Source organism: Ambystoma mexicanum, chromosome 10, assembly GCF_040938575.1.
Source record: "Ambystoma mexicanum isolate Mex_15411 chromosome 10, UKY_AmexF1_1, whole genome shotgun sequence".
Classification (NCBI taxonomy): Eukaryota; Metazoa; Chordata; class Amphibia; order Caudata; family Ambystomatidae; genus Ambystoma; species Ambystoma mexicanum.
The window spans coordinates 1483646297-1483661389 of NC_090932.1; the positions used below are offsets into that span (position 1 = coordinate 1483646297).

Genomic DNA, 15093 nt, shown 5'->3' on the forward strand with positions numbered 1-15093 from the left:
TGGTAGGGGGTATAGTGGACAAGTACGATGGCTCCCTGCTTTCCTTCCTCGATTCCTGCCTGGTATATTTCACGTTTAAACCCTACTATTTTTCCACGCCTCGGGCTAAAGTGGGGTTTATGATATCACACCTTTCTGGCAATGCCTTAGCCTGGGCAACCCCCTTCGTGAACGCAGGAGACCCACTCCTAGACAACTACGATGGATTCATAGAAGCCTTCAAAGCCATGTTTGATCGGCCAGAAGTCGTTTATAGCGCCCAGGAGAGACTACTGGAATTCTAACGGGGAAATCAAGATATGCTTACTTATGTGACTCGTTTCAAGCAACTGGCTAAAGAGGCTGATTGGTCCCAGGTGGCTAGTTTCACCCTGTTTCGAAGAAGTCTGAATGATGAAGTCAAGGACGAGCTAGCCAGAGTGGCCCGTCCAAGTTCCTTTCAGGCCCTCATGGATTTGTCACTACAGATTGATTTCCGAATCCAGGAAAGAAAGGCTGAGAAAAGAAAAACAAAAACCACAAACCCAAAGCCAACCGTGGAGTACCCTAGCCCCAAGGAAACAACCACTCAACCCTCTTCGGATCCAGAACCTATGCAGCTTGGCTCCTTGCGGGGTCCGATCTCCCCAGAAGAAAGCACCCGTAGAATCAATGCCAGACTCTGCATGTATTGTGCTTCCGATTAAACATCTTGTAAGGAATTGCCCAATAGCACCACCCCGGCGTTCGGGAAACGGCAGCACCCGATCTTGAGCAGAACACACCTTCAGGAGAAAGATGTCTGCTCCACTTCTGTTCCTTCCTTGACTTGTCCTAGCCAGAATACTTTGGTGGTTCTGCAAACGTTCTTGTCATCCACCAAAAAAGACACTTTTCCCATCCTGGCTCTAGTGGATTGCAGTTCCATGGGAGTATTTATAGATCATGAATAGACCTTAAGGCACAATATTCCCCGAGAAAACAAAAGAGTGATCCAAGCTGTTGAAGGAATCGACGGGAAACCATTATCCTCCGGACCCATCACCCACAAAACCAAGGAACTATTGCTCTCAATAAATAACCATCAAGAAACACTCTGTTTTGATATCATAAAAGCAGCACATTATCCCATGGTTCTAGGCATGCCCTGGCTCCAGAAGCACAACCCGCATATCAATTGGGCAGCTGGATCCCTATTTCTATGTTCAGAATTCTGCTTGACCCATTGTTTGTCCCAAGGCTTGGTGCCAGATCCTCCAGTGGACTCCCAGACTCCCGAGCAACCAACGTTGGGTGTTTCCAACATTACTCAAGTACCTGAGATCTATCAATCCTATTCTGCTGTGTTTTCAACTGCCATTGTCCAATCAGTACCACCCCATCGACCTGAGGACTGTGCTATTGACACTGAAGACTCGGCAGTGATTCCATTCGGCAGAATATTTATACTATCTGAACCGGAGAAAAGAGCCCTAAGAGAATATCTGAACACTAATCTCGCTAATGGAACCATTCGTCCTTCAAAATCCCCCGCCGGTGCCACATTGTTCTTTGTGCCTAAGAAAGACACTAAGGAACTCAGACCTTGCTTGGATTACCGAGGTCTTAACCAGTGTACCCTTAAGGATCGGTATCCTCTACACCTTATTTCTGACATATTGGAGGCTGTTCGAGGTGCTGTAATCTTTAACAAGCTCGATCTACGAGGTGCCTACCATCTTATTCAAATTAGGGAAGGGGATGAGTGGAAGACTGCCCTCAGAACACCTTTTGGTCATTTTGAGTACCTGGTCATGCCCTTCGGCCTAGCCAACGCCCCTGCGGTTTTTCAGCACTTCATGGACAGAGTCTTCTCGGATATGCTGTTTCTTTTCGTCATAGTGTATCTGGACGACATACTGATCTTTGGCAGGACTATATCAACACCAACCAATGAAACCTAGTCTCAAAGAATGGTTACCTCTTCCAGGATAAGAGACTTGTGATACCCACATAAAGACTGAGAACCAAGATCATAACACACTGTCATGATACCTTTCATTCCGGGCATAGAGACATTACTGCCACTCTCCGCTCCATTCAAAGACAATTCTGGTGGCCGAAGATGATCGATGGTGTAAAGGCGTACATTCAAGCCTGCACTGTTTGCAGTCAAAACAAGTGTGATAATAGAAAGCCTGCAGGGCTTCTCCTCAAACCCACCTTGCCGGTGCGTCCTTGGGGAAATAATTATCACTGACTTCATCGTGGATCTACCTCCATCCAGAGGGTATACTACCATAATGGTTACCATTGATCTATTCACCCATATGGCACACTTCACCCCATTATACAAGTTACCATCGGCACTTGAATTGGCTGGAATATTTTTAAAGCATATATTCAGACTTCTAAGATCATCTCCGACCGTGGGCCTCAATATATCTCTACATTTAGGAAACGTATGTGTCAAATGTTGGGCATCCAACGTGCCTTGTCTTCAGGGTACCATCCTCAGACCAATGGTATAACCGAACGGGTAAATCAGACCCTAGAACAATACCTACAATGTTTTGCAGCCAAGGTCCAAGATGATTGATCTGTTTTGGTTCCGGTAGCCGAATTCGCTTACAATAACACGGATCACTCAGCCATCAAGACCAGCCATCAGTTCTACCAACTATCCTACCCCATCCTACCCCAGTACCCTCGGTCGACTCCTGGATTGAACGTCTGGTGAATGTACATAAGGATGCCAAGCATCACTTGGAAAAGGCCAGGTCGGACATCAAAAGATATGCTGATACCAAGAGAATACCCAGCCCTTTATATGGAATTGGGGACAATGTCTGGTTATCCTCAAGACTCTTACCTAAACACCTGCGGCCAAATAAACTGGCTCCCAAGTATTACAGGCCTTTCACCATTAAGGAATTGATCAACCCAGTGGCCTTTCGACTGCAGCTACCGGAATCTTGGAAGAAGATACATCCTGTTTTCCACACTTCTCTACTGAAACCGTATGTACCCTCCACCAGATCAACTCTTCGACCTAACCCAGTGCTCATCAATGATCAGATTGAATATGAAGTCGCCAGGATATGCGATTCTAGATACAGACGGGGCAGACTCCAATACTTAGTGGAATGGAAAGGAAACCCCCCCCAGCAAATGAACCTGGGAACCTACCTCCAACGTGAACGCTCCCCGTTTGGTGCGAAAATTACATCTAACCATCCAGGTAAACCCGGTGGATCGAGATTTAGGAGGGGGCATGCTGTCATGAATCGCCACTTTCGCCCCCTAGGGACTTCATGGTCCATAATGCACCGCAACATCGGGTCAATAATCCTTCCAACATGGCCATCTGCACAGGAACGCCACTCTCTAGCGCTTACGCTGGACGCGCTGCCTTCTAGAAAATAGGCATGCCCCTCAGCTCTGCGCGTCTCAATACTACTGTTCCGTGTTGTTAGCGATTGCTATCGTTACTGCTCCTTTTTCGTGAGTGCCCTTTCCAGTTTCTTCTGTCCTTCCCTTCCAGGCTGCCCCCCTTGAACTGCTCTCGCAATTCTTGGCTCTTTCCTCCTTCACAACCCTGTTGTCCCGTGTTAGCGGGTTCCCTGCTTGCTACGAACTCTGAATCTACGCTCCTATTCATTTCCTGGATTCCGCCCCAGTGCTTCCTTCCTGGGTCCTGAACTCTACCCTGCTTCCTGAGGCAGACAGCGAACCTCACACTGGACCCAGACCCAGAGGATACGCGCCCTTACCTGTACAAGTCCAGAAAAACCAGGAAGAAGGAAAGATCTCCCAAGAAGACTCAACCCAGAGAAAAACAGGTGAGAAAAAGGGCTGAGTGTGACAATAGTAGTAAATAATACCAGCCTGGGGGCGCTGTTGCGCGTGCAGGAAATGGGCGCCTAAGTGTGCTGCTCCATTGCGAGCAACATCCTAAAGTTTTTTAAACATCCTTGCTGTTGTTATGACTCGTCCCGCAGACCATCGGAACCGGAGCCTGATGGCACCGTGCAACAGCTGACCAAACACCGGTCTCCACGCTGGACCTGAGGCGCAGCTATCTCCCTCTGTTTGTTTACCGACTGAGACCGCGACCTGCCTTGGACTTCCATGACACGTGGGCTATCAACGACCTGAGAGGCTCTGCGGCTGCGGCCCTATCGTGGGAGGAGCCTCCACAGTCCTTCTGCTTTAGATTGCTCACACCAGGTGCAGTGACCCTGGACTGCACTGACAACGCTCTGGGGTAGCAGTGTCTCCGAACTTTGCAGGAAGAGAATATCATCCATAGCGACCCTTTTGGTATACCGGCAGATCTCCTCCGGAGCCGTTGTCCTGGACCTCGCTGCTCTGGTGAACGACTGCTCCGCTCATCACGCATTCAGTCTGTCTGCCCAGGGCCCTCATCACTGCATGTGCGCCGCTATCAGCCGACCCGACTTCTCATACAAAGCCACTTACCATTGATCTGCGCAGACGATTGGAGGTCTTGCATGAGTTGTGGCTGTCCTGAACGGTCAATCCTTGGGCCCCTGAGCAACTGCTCGTGTCACCAGTCGTGGGACCGTGAAGCCACAGCCACGGTAAGCCAGCTCTTGCATCACACGAGCCAAAGGCACAGAGGTGGCAGCATGACCCCCTAGTCCCCGGACTTTATACTGGAGGGGCCCAACCCTTCAGCCCCCCTAACTACACGAGTTTCCTTGCTCTGGCACCACCAGCCTTCCTTGGGCTGGGGAAGAAGCCTGCTCAACACTCAGCCACCATAGGTGTCAGCCTACTGGGTGCTAACCTTCCATTCCCACGGACCCTACTGATCAGCAGTCGCCCTCACGCAGCGGGGGCCTGAGGAGCGGCTAATCCATCAACACCGGACTGTAGAGCCTAAGCTTCAAATTGATTGGCTATACCGTAATTTCTCTCCACTGGGCAAACGAGCCTGAGTTTTAGTGTTTTTGCTTCACCACGACTGAAACTGCTGCCACAGAGAGGAACCGCCTCGCCACTTGCCTATAGTCACCAGCCGCCCTCGATTTGAGAGTACAACTGGCCTCCTGCTGTTGTCCGGGGAGCCCTGGTCACCCACGCTGTGATCTGAGTCCCTGAAGCCGTGTGTGTTGTACGGGTGAGAACACAACCCATTCATTTCAGCGCTGTCTGCATCCTAATAGGCTCCCTTCAACGGCACGCACCAGGTATTTCATCCCGAGCCTTAAGAACTAATTGGCCACGGCATCCTTCTGGTGCCCACCTGTGGGCCCGGGCTACCGGCTATACTGTTACCCGAAGTGCTCAACTAACCCTTGGTACCCAACGGTATCCAGACTCTGATGGCATACCGGCACATCAACGGGGGCCTGCTCCACTTTCGAACACTATGAGCCATGCACAATCTCCATCGGGCACCCTTGTGCCTTCACTACACATCCGGACCACTTCCACAGCTGCTGTGAGTCCTTGAGTCCTGCACCCCATCGACCAGCTCGGATTCGTCACTCGTAAACTCCTTCCTGTTACTGGCGATTGCAGAGTACATCTGGGATCCCGCTCCCCATCCTCTATTGCCGCCAGCTGTCACTCACCTCGATCTTACGAAAGCCCAGAGCTGTCATGACCAAAGGGGCCAACAAAAAGTAGAACTCCATCAACATGTTCATGAAAGGTACATCAAAACCAAACGATCCCCTCCGGAGGCTGAGTCCCCCCTGGCCGGACCCTCTGAACCCACGGAATTCCAGAGAATGATGGACTACATGAAGGAAGGGTTCACTGCCCTCCATTCTAAACACAATAATATTAATGGGACAATCAGCTCTATTAAAGCCTGGATGTAGAAGACTGACACCAGGGTGACAGAGGTAGAAATCAGGGTCGGCCTAGCGGAGGACGATATCGGTGTGCTCCGAGCTGAAGTGGCCGCTCTTTCCAGACAGGTTCAAACCATCAGCAAAAAGAATGGCGACTTAGAATCGCGGTCCAGGCGAAACAACCTGCGCATCATTGGTGTCCCGAAAGACAAAATAGATGGCCCTATGGAGGAATACGTGGAGCGCGTTCTGCTCACTTTATTAGATTCCCCTAAACTCTTGCCTCAGTTTGCAATTGAACGGGCCCACCGTTCTCTGGCTGCGAAGCCTAAGCCGGGTGCTCCCCCTCGTCCCATCATTGCACGTATCCTAAACTATCGAGACAGGAATGCTTTGTTACGTGCTGCAAGAACCAAAGGCGAACTGATGCTTGGCTCCACCAGGATCCATCTATAACCGAACAGCTCAGTAGCTATCCAGCTTGAGCGCAAAACCTTTCTAGCCATTAAGAAAAAAACTACAGGAGCTAGGGCTCAAGTATTCTATGCTATATCCTGCAAAACTGAGAATCAAGCATGTGGACCGAGTGTTCTTCTTCACTATCCCAGAGGAGGCTTCCAAATTCATTGATGATCACTGCCCAGGCTGACGGAGGTCTCAAGTCAACCTTGCGAACACTCCTGGTCTCTCCCGTACGGGGAGTCTCCCTCACTTGCCCATGTGACCGGCACTGACCTCATCTGCTTGGCTTTATGACACTTCATCCTTGTTGGAACAATTTGAGACTAGTTCGGATTCCACCCACGGTCTCCACTACCTTCATACCTGCTTTTGGAATTGTACAATACACTTTGCTTAATTCATTCTCGCTCTGGATTAACACCCGTCACCGGCTCAAGCACAGCCCTCAGGCAGAACTGCCGTATTTGCTGTTGGGTTGATGTTCCCTTGGGGTTTCACCCCTCTGATTGGGAGTGGGATGTGGTGGAGGCGGGTGGGGAGGGGTAAAAAGTTCAAAATACTGCTTGGCACGCGACCGAGGACTCTTGATTCAGTTTGTTTGCTGGATACCTATATCAGTATGTCATCCCTTCACCTCTGGCTGACAACCAGCGGAGCATATTTTCACCTGGGCATGCTTTCACAGATACAAACCTACTGTCTTGATGGCGGATGAGTGTATTGGTTTTATGAGCTGGCACATCAGGGGATTGGTTAAGCCGAATAAAATGCGTAAATTACAACTGTACATGCAACGCCACAAGGTGAAGGTACTTTTTCTACAAGAAACCCGCTCATTATCTAAAGGGTGCGACGGGTTCGCTAGATCATGGGGTCCCCAGCGCTTCTACACTACCTACTCCACCCAGTACCGAGGGGTCATGATCCTTATCCACAAGTCCCTCAAATGTATGCATAAGGTAAAGCATATAGAGCCCTTGGGTCACTATGTCCTAGTATTTGGCTCTCTCCTAGGGAGAGAGGTAGTTCTCCTTAACGTTTATGGTCCTAATGTTGACGACCTCAAATTCTTTTCACACCTTTCCTCCCTGTTGCTGGGCTTCCCCCTCATTCCCATTCTGTGGGGCAGAGACTTTAATACCATCGTAGATGTAGACCTAGATCCGTCTGGCACTAGGCCTCGCCAGCTCACCAAGGCCGCTAAAGCCACCATCGAGGTGCAGACACAACTGGGATTGGTAGACGCATGGAGGCTGGCGCACCCAGACTCTCGCGCCTTTTCCTTTTAATCCTCTGTTCATGACTCGCACTCAGGCATTGACAGATGGTTCGTTTCTAATATTCTTATGAGAACTATTGTGCAGATGACCATCCTTCATAGAACCTTCTTAGATCACTCCCCAGTCACTGTCTCACTGCAATGGAGCGAGGGCACTGGAGCAATGCGCACATGGCGACTGAAACCACGTGCTCTGTTAGATACAGTATTGGAATCTGAACTTGGGTCCAGCATCGATGATTTCTTCACACTGAACACAGGGACCGTGAAGTCCCAGGCCACCCTCTGGGAGTCGTTGAAAGGCTACATTAGAGGTATCACACTATCCAAGGATGCAGGCATTCTTGTAGGACCATCGAAGCGAGCGAGGTACTCCTCGCTGGGCTCAAGACTAGTAACACCAAGTCCCCCTCTCCGACCAGCCTAGGCGAGATAGGCGCAGCACTGGATACCTTCCAGGAACAGGCCGAACGCGAACGAACGTTCCTTGACAACCCCCAGATCGCTCTGAACTACAGGGAAGGGGAATGCCCCAGCCGCCTCCTAGCTAGATTAATCCGCCAAGAAAGGGGAGCTCCCCATATCCCCACCATCGAAAGAACAGTGGCCCCATGGCACTTTCATCCCAGGAAATCAGCGATGAGTTTCGTTCCTTCTACGAAACACTTTACACCAATGCTGATATGCTCCCACTGCGGACATTGAAACCTTCTTCGACAGTCAGCCGCTCTCGATACTGTCTTCAGAGAACAACCCCTTGAGGACTGCAATGGGCATTTCGCAAAGGGACCATATCTCTGAGGTCAGAAGGCAGGTACACTGGCTCCCCGTCAAGGAAAGGATTGTTTTCAAAACCCTCGCCTTGACACACAAATGTCTCCACGGCTTGGCTCTCAATTATCTAGCTGAAAGGATTGCAAGACACATGCCATCTAGACCTTCTAGAGTGGCTTATTCTAATAGAATCACTGTTCTTCTAACCCGCAGAGTGCGTGCGGGTGGTACCAGCTTCCCAACTATGTCCGCCACTTTTTGGAACACCCTCTCGTCCCAGATTAGGCTGATTGACTCTCATGCAGCCTTCCGGAAAGCCATCAAAACTAGGCTCTTTGTTTGAAAGCGCATTCTTACCACCTGTATGTATCTCTGTTTATGCATCTAAGTAACCTGTATCAAGCTATTCCTGTTGGGCAGGACTCCTGAACTCTCTATGAACCTCTTTATATGCAACAAAACAACTTGTACCAAGCAATACCCTGTTGGGCCGAGTTCTTGTAACCCGCCGAGTTCTTGTAACCTTGAATTAAGCCTTCTTGCATTCCTCTCTGTGGGCTGTAGTGCGCTCTATAAATCCAAAAATAAAATAAATAGAGACCAGAAAAACCCTGGACCGCCCGGTGACGGTGGAAGAGTTGTCTAAGGCGATAGACTCGTTATCGTCCGGTAAGGCGCCCGGTGTGGACGACCTAAGCACTGAATTTTACAAATGCTACAAGGCTTGCCTAGTCCTCTGACTACTTGATGTCTGACGGGAGGCCTGTGAGGTTGGCAAACTTCCCCCCACTCTTTTTTTTAACATCTCTTTATTAGGTTTTATACATGAACAGTAACAAAGAACAAAGTGAAATACCAACAGAACCCCCCCCCCCCCAAACCCACCCCGCACCCACCACGGGCGAGTGTCTCCACCTTTCTAGTAAAGCCCCTGGTGGGCACACACTTTAAGCTTGATACAAGTACAAAATCTTAAGGCGCTGTGGGCACCAATTCGCCCTGTAATCGTCTCTGAGGTAGGCCAACGTCTCTCCCCAGTCAATTGCAAATCTCGACAAATTCCCATTCATTGCATAGGTCGCCCTCTCGAGAGCGACAGTGTCCCATAAGCTCCGTAGCCAGTCCTGGAAGGTCGGAACATTAATACTTCTCCATCTTTGGGCAATAAGAGTCATAGCCGTAAGTGTCAATATCACCCTCGCTCTCACTCTGCTGCGTGGTTCCTCGGCCGCGCCTCCACCTCGGATGCCCAACAGTATATGTTCAGGAGGATCAGTCCCCCATCTCCCAATGCCTGTTCCTGTCCCCTCCGCATTTCCTCCCAGAATGGAGTGATTTTAGGACACATCCACCAGATATGTTCGGCCGTTCCCTCCTGCCCGCAGCCTCTCCAGCACTCCCCTGCGACCTCAGGGTTCATCCTATGCAGGATTTCCGGTGTATAGTGCCATCCATATACTATCTTATACCAGGCCTCTTGTGTCTGCGAAGCCTTTGCCACCTTAGGGATTTCCCTCCAAAATCGGGACCAAACCTCCGGTTCCAACCCTCTCCCTATTTACCCGCTCCCACCTTGTCATGCAGGGCCATCTTTCATGAGGGGTCGCTTCTTCCAAGATCTCATACAGGTTGCCAATTAGACCTTTATACCCATCATTGGTGAGTAGGAATTTCTCGAGGGAAGTGACCTCCCTTGTTGCTGCTTGTTTGTTTGGGGGCTGAAGCAACCAATGGCGCAGTTGAGCATACCTAAGCCTCTCTCACTCGCCAATCCCAAAGGCCTCTTTACAGTCTCTAAATGACAGGATTTCCCCGTTCTGAAACATGTCACACATTCGGCTACATCCCCCCTCCTCCTATTGCGTGAATGCTCCCTTTTCGGTTCCGGGGGTGAAGTTAGCATTGTTAAATACCAGTGTAAAAGGGGACGGGAAGGATGTAATTGCCTTCTTCCTAGCCAGTCGGTCCCGGTTGGACACCATTAAGCCTGTAATGGAGCTTTCATACATATGTTTAGGACAAAGGTCTTTCCTCAACCACAAAACCCCCTCCAGGTCCTATTTGGTCACCGCCCTATCCATGCCAACCCACAGGGGTCCCTCACCTTCCCGCAACCATTCTCTGATAACTCGTAACTAGGTTGCTTTGTAATACTGCCTGAAATTGGGAAGAACCAATCCCCCTCTCCCCTTGGAGGCCTCCAGCAGGCGTCTACTGAGTCTAGCTCTTCTTCCTTCCCAGATGAACTCCTTTGTTAAACGTCGAATCTCCCTAAAAAATTTCTCTGGGACCATCTGCGGAATGGCCTTGAACAAATAAAGCAAACGCGGCAATATGACCATCTTGACCGCAGCCAGACGCCCCAGCCAGGAGATATGTAGTGACCCCCATCTCCTGAGGTCCTTTTGAATCCGATTTAGGAAAGGGAGATAGTTTGCCGCTTACCAGCCCCTAAGTGTAGGGGTAACCCGCGCTCCCAAATATTTAATTCCCCTGGGGGACCAGATAAATGGGGTATCCACTTTCAATCTGTCGCTCAAGGCCCCACCCAGGGACAAACCCATAAGCTCTGATTTTCCCAAATTGATGCGAAGTCCCGAGGCCTCTCCAAAGTTGTCCAGTAGCTTCTTACTAGCCTTGATAGAGTCTACTGGGTTGGTTACAGAGAGAAGCATATCATCAGCAAATGCTGTGATCTTATGCGATATTCCCCTGAACGGAATCCCCTGTATCCTCTCTTCATCCCGTATCAATTGCAGGAGTGGCTCCAAATATATGGCATAAAGCAGCGGGGGCAAGGGACAGCCTTGTTTTTTACCCCTATTTAAGTGAAAGATGCGTGAGAGGGTCCCATTCACCATAATCCGGGTTTTTGGTTCTTGATAATTGGCTTTCACCATTTGTAAGAAGTCCCCTCCCAGACCGATCTTTTCCATAGTGCGAAAGAGATACAACCACTCCACGCGGTCAAAGGCCTTCTCAGCATCCAAAGAAAGGAGGACCACGGGAGTGTTCGTTTTCTGTGTCTTTTCCACTAAATGTGCTATATGCTGTAGATTATCTGCCATCTGCCTGCCGCGGATAAACCCCGATTGGTCTCGGTGGATTAGTTCCGGGAGCAATCCCTCTCATCTATTGGCCAAAATCTTAGTGTAGATTTTAGCATCAATATTAATCAATGCTATCGGCCTATACGAAGACCGTTCCAGGGGGTCCTTATGGGGTTTCAAGAGCAGGGACATTTTAGCTTCCTCCATAGATGGGGTGATACGTCCGGTGTCTTTAAACATATTGAATAAGTGGGTCAAGTGCGGGACAAGAAAAGCTGAGAATGTTTTATAAAACGCGGCCATGTAGCTATCAGGGCCTGGAGCCTTACCAGGGGGAAGATTTAATATCACCTTTCTCACCTTGTCCTCTGTAATCTCTTGGCTTATGCTCACCTGAGACTCCTCACTGATTTTGCGCAAATTAACCTTCCCTAGTAGTTCTTCCTGAACTCGGGGGGGGTGGGGCCCTGTGATGTATAGAGAGCCTCGTAGTAGGCTGCGAGGAGTTTCTGGATGTCCTCATTTCACGTTACCCTTTCTCCCGCCTCTGATTTAAGGGCCCCTATCACATTCTTCGCCGCATCCCCTCTCAGGAATCTGGCCAATAAGGCGTCCGATTTGTTCGCCTTGGCATAGTATCTTTGTCGAACGAGCAGTAAGGCCCCCTCAGCTTTTTTCGTTCAGAGGATTCAGAGCTGCCCCTCAGCTCGCCTATCCTCTCTCAGAGAGGATCTAGACGGAGCTGCACCTGCTCTTAGTCGAGCAGCCTCAACTTCGCCCTCCAGTTGTCTCTCAAGCACCCCCATTTGCCTATCCCGATTGGGCTTGGCTGCTATAAGTTCGCCTCTGATAGTGGCCTTAAACGCGTCCCATCTTATCCCCTCAGATGTATCCCCTCTTCTGTTTTCCTCCATGAACTTTTTCATTTTACCCTCTATTTCCTCCCTGAGTACTGGATCTCTCATGAGGGCCACCGGGTATGTCCAGCTCCACATCCCCCTCCTCCTCTCCCCTAGGTCTAAACGTATAGTAAGAATTTTATGATCTGCTATACCCAAGGGACCCACTTCTACTTCCTTGATCCGCCCCAGGAGGGACGCTGATACCCAGATGTAATCTATCTTAGAATGGGTCCCATGTACCCCCGAGAAAAACGTATAACCCGCCTCATCCCCACGTGTCTCCCGCCAAACATCCCTCAGGCTCAACTCTGCCATTCTCTCTCGCACAGCCGCTGAGACCGCTTTCACCATACCAATTCCCCTCTCCCCTGACCTGTCACGAGCCCCTTTCCAGGCTAAATTAAAATCCCCCAAAATCACCACCGGGCCCCTTGCTACTTCACTTAAAATTTCAAGGAACTGCTTCAAAAACTTTTCTTGTCCTGTGTTTGGAGCGTATATAACCGCAATTCTACAAACCATCTCCAAGCATGGCCCACGCACTATGAGGTATCTACCCCCATTGTCCCGAACTATGCACTCCTCCCTGAACTGTACCGAGTTTTTAAACGCCAAAGCCACACCTGCTGTTTTCGTGGCCGCTGAGGCCTGGAAAATTTGGTCGAAGCCCTTAATTCTCAACCTCTTTTGGTCTTTATATAGCAGATGCGTTTCCTCTAGACCCAGTATGTCCGGCCCCTCCTTCTTTGTAAACCCCTCCAGCTTTTTTCTACTCATGGGGGAGTTAAGCCCCCGCACATTATGGGTCATCCATTTGAACTGTCTAGATCCCTGCTAGACCTCTTATTGCCACCCCTTTCTAGGGCTGCTTCAGTGTGAGCCTTTCCCCCTTTGGCCTTCTGTCCCCTGTGTCCCCCGCCCGTCAGAAAAATTCCAGCCCTGCTTCCTCTAAGCCATAGTGCCGCACCTCCTGTGCTCTAGAGTTCCTCGCCCGCAAGACTTTCAGGGGTTCCTGAGATTATATCCCTTTATGCGGACAACGCTTTACTATACATCCGCTCGCCCGAGGATAACCTGGCCCCTATCCTGCACAACGTTGTTCTCTTCAGTGAACTGTCTAGTTTAATGGTTAACTGCACCAAATCGGTGCTGTTCCTGCTGACCGATTCCACCAAGGCCCCTGTAGACCTCTATGGGTTTACATGGTCCCAGACAGAAATCACTTACCTTAGGGTAACGGTTACACGTTGCCAGATTCCTTTATACGACCACAATTTTGGGAAGTATCTCACTTCTCTTTCCCGTTAGGCAGCCAACTGGGCAAAACTGCTGATCACTCTAGCTGGGAGGGTTGCCATTCTCAAAATGATCGTTTTACCACAACTCCTATACAGATTTCAGAACATACCGCTTTGGTAAGGTCATGAGTTTTTCAAGTCATTGACCCGGACCGTTAACGCCTTCCTGTGGCACTACGGTGCTGTCTGTCTGAAATTCGAAACATTAGCTACCCAAATTGCGCTGGGTGCCTTTGGGGCCCCCGACTTTGAGGGATACTGGATCGCTGCGCAAGCTCGTTTCGCGGCATTCTGGTTTGACTCTGAGGGATCTCCCCCCACGTTAAACTTGAACGCTTCGGGGCTACCGGGCTGGATGTCCACACTTTGGTTCTCCCTTCCCTGAGCCTCAAACTAGACCCCATGGACCCCACAGGATCCACAATGGTCGCATGGAATAAACTCTGGAAAAGGACAGGCATTCCATGCCCATTTCATGGCGAACTCTCCCTGTGCAACTATCTCCCTGGCTCCCCTCGTGTTGAGGCTGCAACAGTTCGTCACTGGATCGATGCAGGCTTCGCCACTGTCCGCAACGCCTTCACCTTGGAGACCTTTACTGAGTGTCCAGACCTACCAGATTCCTTACGAGGTTTACCCTCCCATTGGCTTCACTACATGGGGCTCCGCCGGGCCCTCAAGGGCAGATGGCTTGAATTCCCCTCGATCCCCCCTGATGATTCCTTTTTAGCTGAGATTATGTTGTGCACCTTCACCGGGGGAGGGTATGCAGACTATACGGCCTCCTGCAAGACAGGACTCAGGGAGGCCTAGAGTAGGGATCTATGCGTTGAAATAACAGATCAGCGCTGGGAGTATATGTGTGCCCACACCCGGGAAGTTTCTTTCAAGTCTAGATTTATACTTATCCATTTTAAAATTCTCCACAGATACCATTACACTCCAGCTAGGTTACACCGCATGTCAGCGGATCATTCTTCCGGATGTCCAAGGTGTAAGGCAAACAATCCAGACTACATACACATGCTTTGGTCCTGCCCGAACCTTTCCATCTTCTGGCGTGAGGTGTGCGCAACCCTGTCCCAGATACTCAAATGCACTATTTCCCCATCCCCACTGACCTACTTGTTTCATGAGTTTCCCCATATGAGTCGTTATTCTAGGAAACTAGCCGGATTGTGCATGCTACTTGCGACCCGCTGCATTTTGCTTCGCTGGCTGCGCCCTGGTGCTCTCACTCGCAACCAGTGGCTCCAGGCTGTCACCTGGGCCTCCGAGAACGAGGAGAGATGGGCGGGTCTGCAGCCGGTGATATGTAGACCTAGAAATATTTGGACTCCCTTCCGCTCATACTTTCTCTCCTCCTCTGGTGAGGATGAAGAAGATGCTGATAACCCCCATCCCCTGCACCTGATTCTAATTGATGCACTCATCAGTTTCCTGGGAACTTACCACACGTGTGGTGAAACTCAGGTGCTCCGTCATCATGGTCCTGTGTGGCCATAGTATCTGCCTGCTATATCCTCTTGTAACTGCTGATTG

The 15093-nt window shown here is 50.1% G+C and overlaps 1 protein-coding gene across 1 annotated transcript in view; it reads left to right on the forward strand.

Moving 5' to 3' along the window:
• The window catches only part of CFAP251 (cilia and flagella associated protein 251), a 1318836-nt gene that overhangs the window by 299420 nt on the left and 1004323 nt on the right, over positions 1-15093 (forward strand). The gene's annotated exons all lie outside the window — the stretch shown is intronic.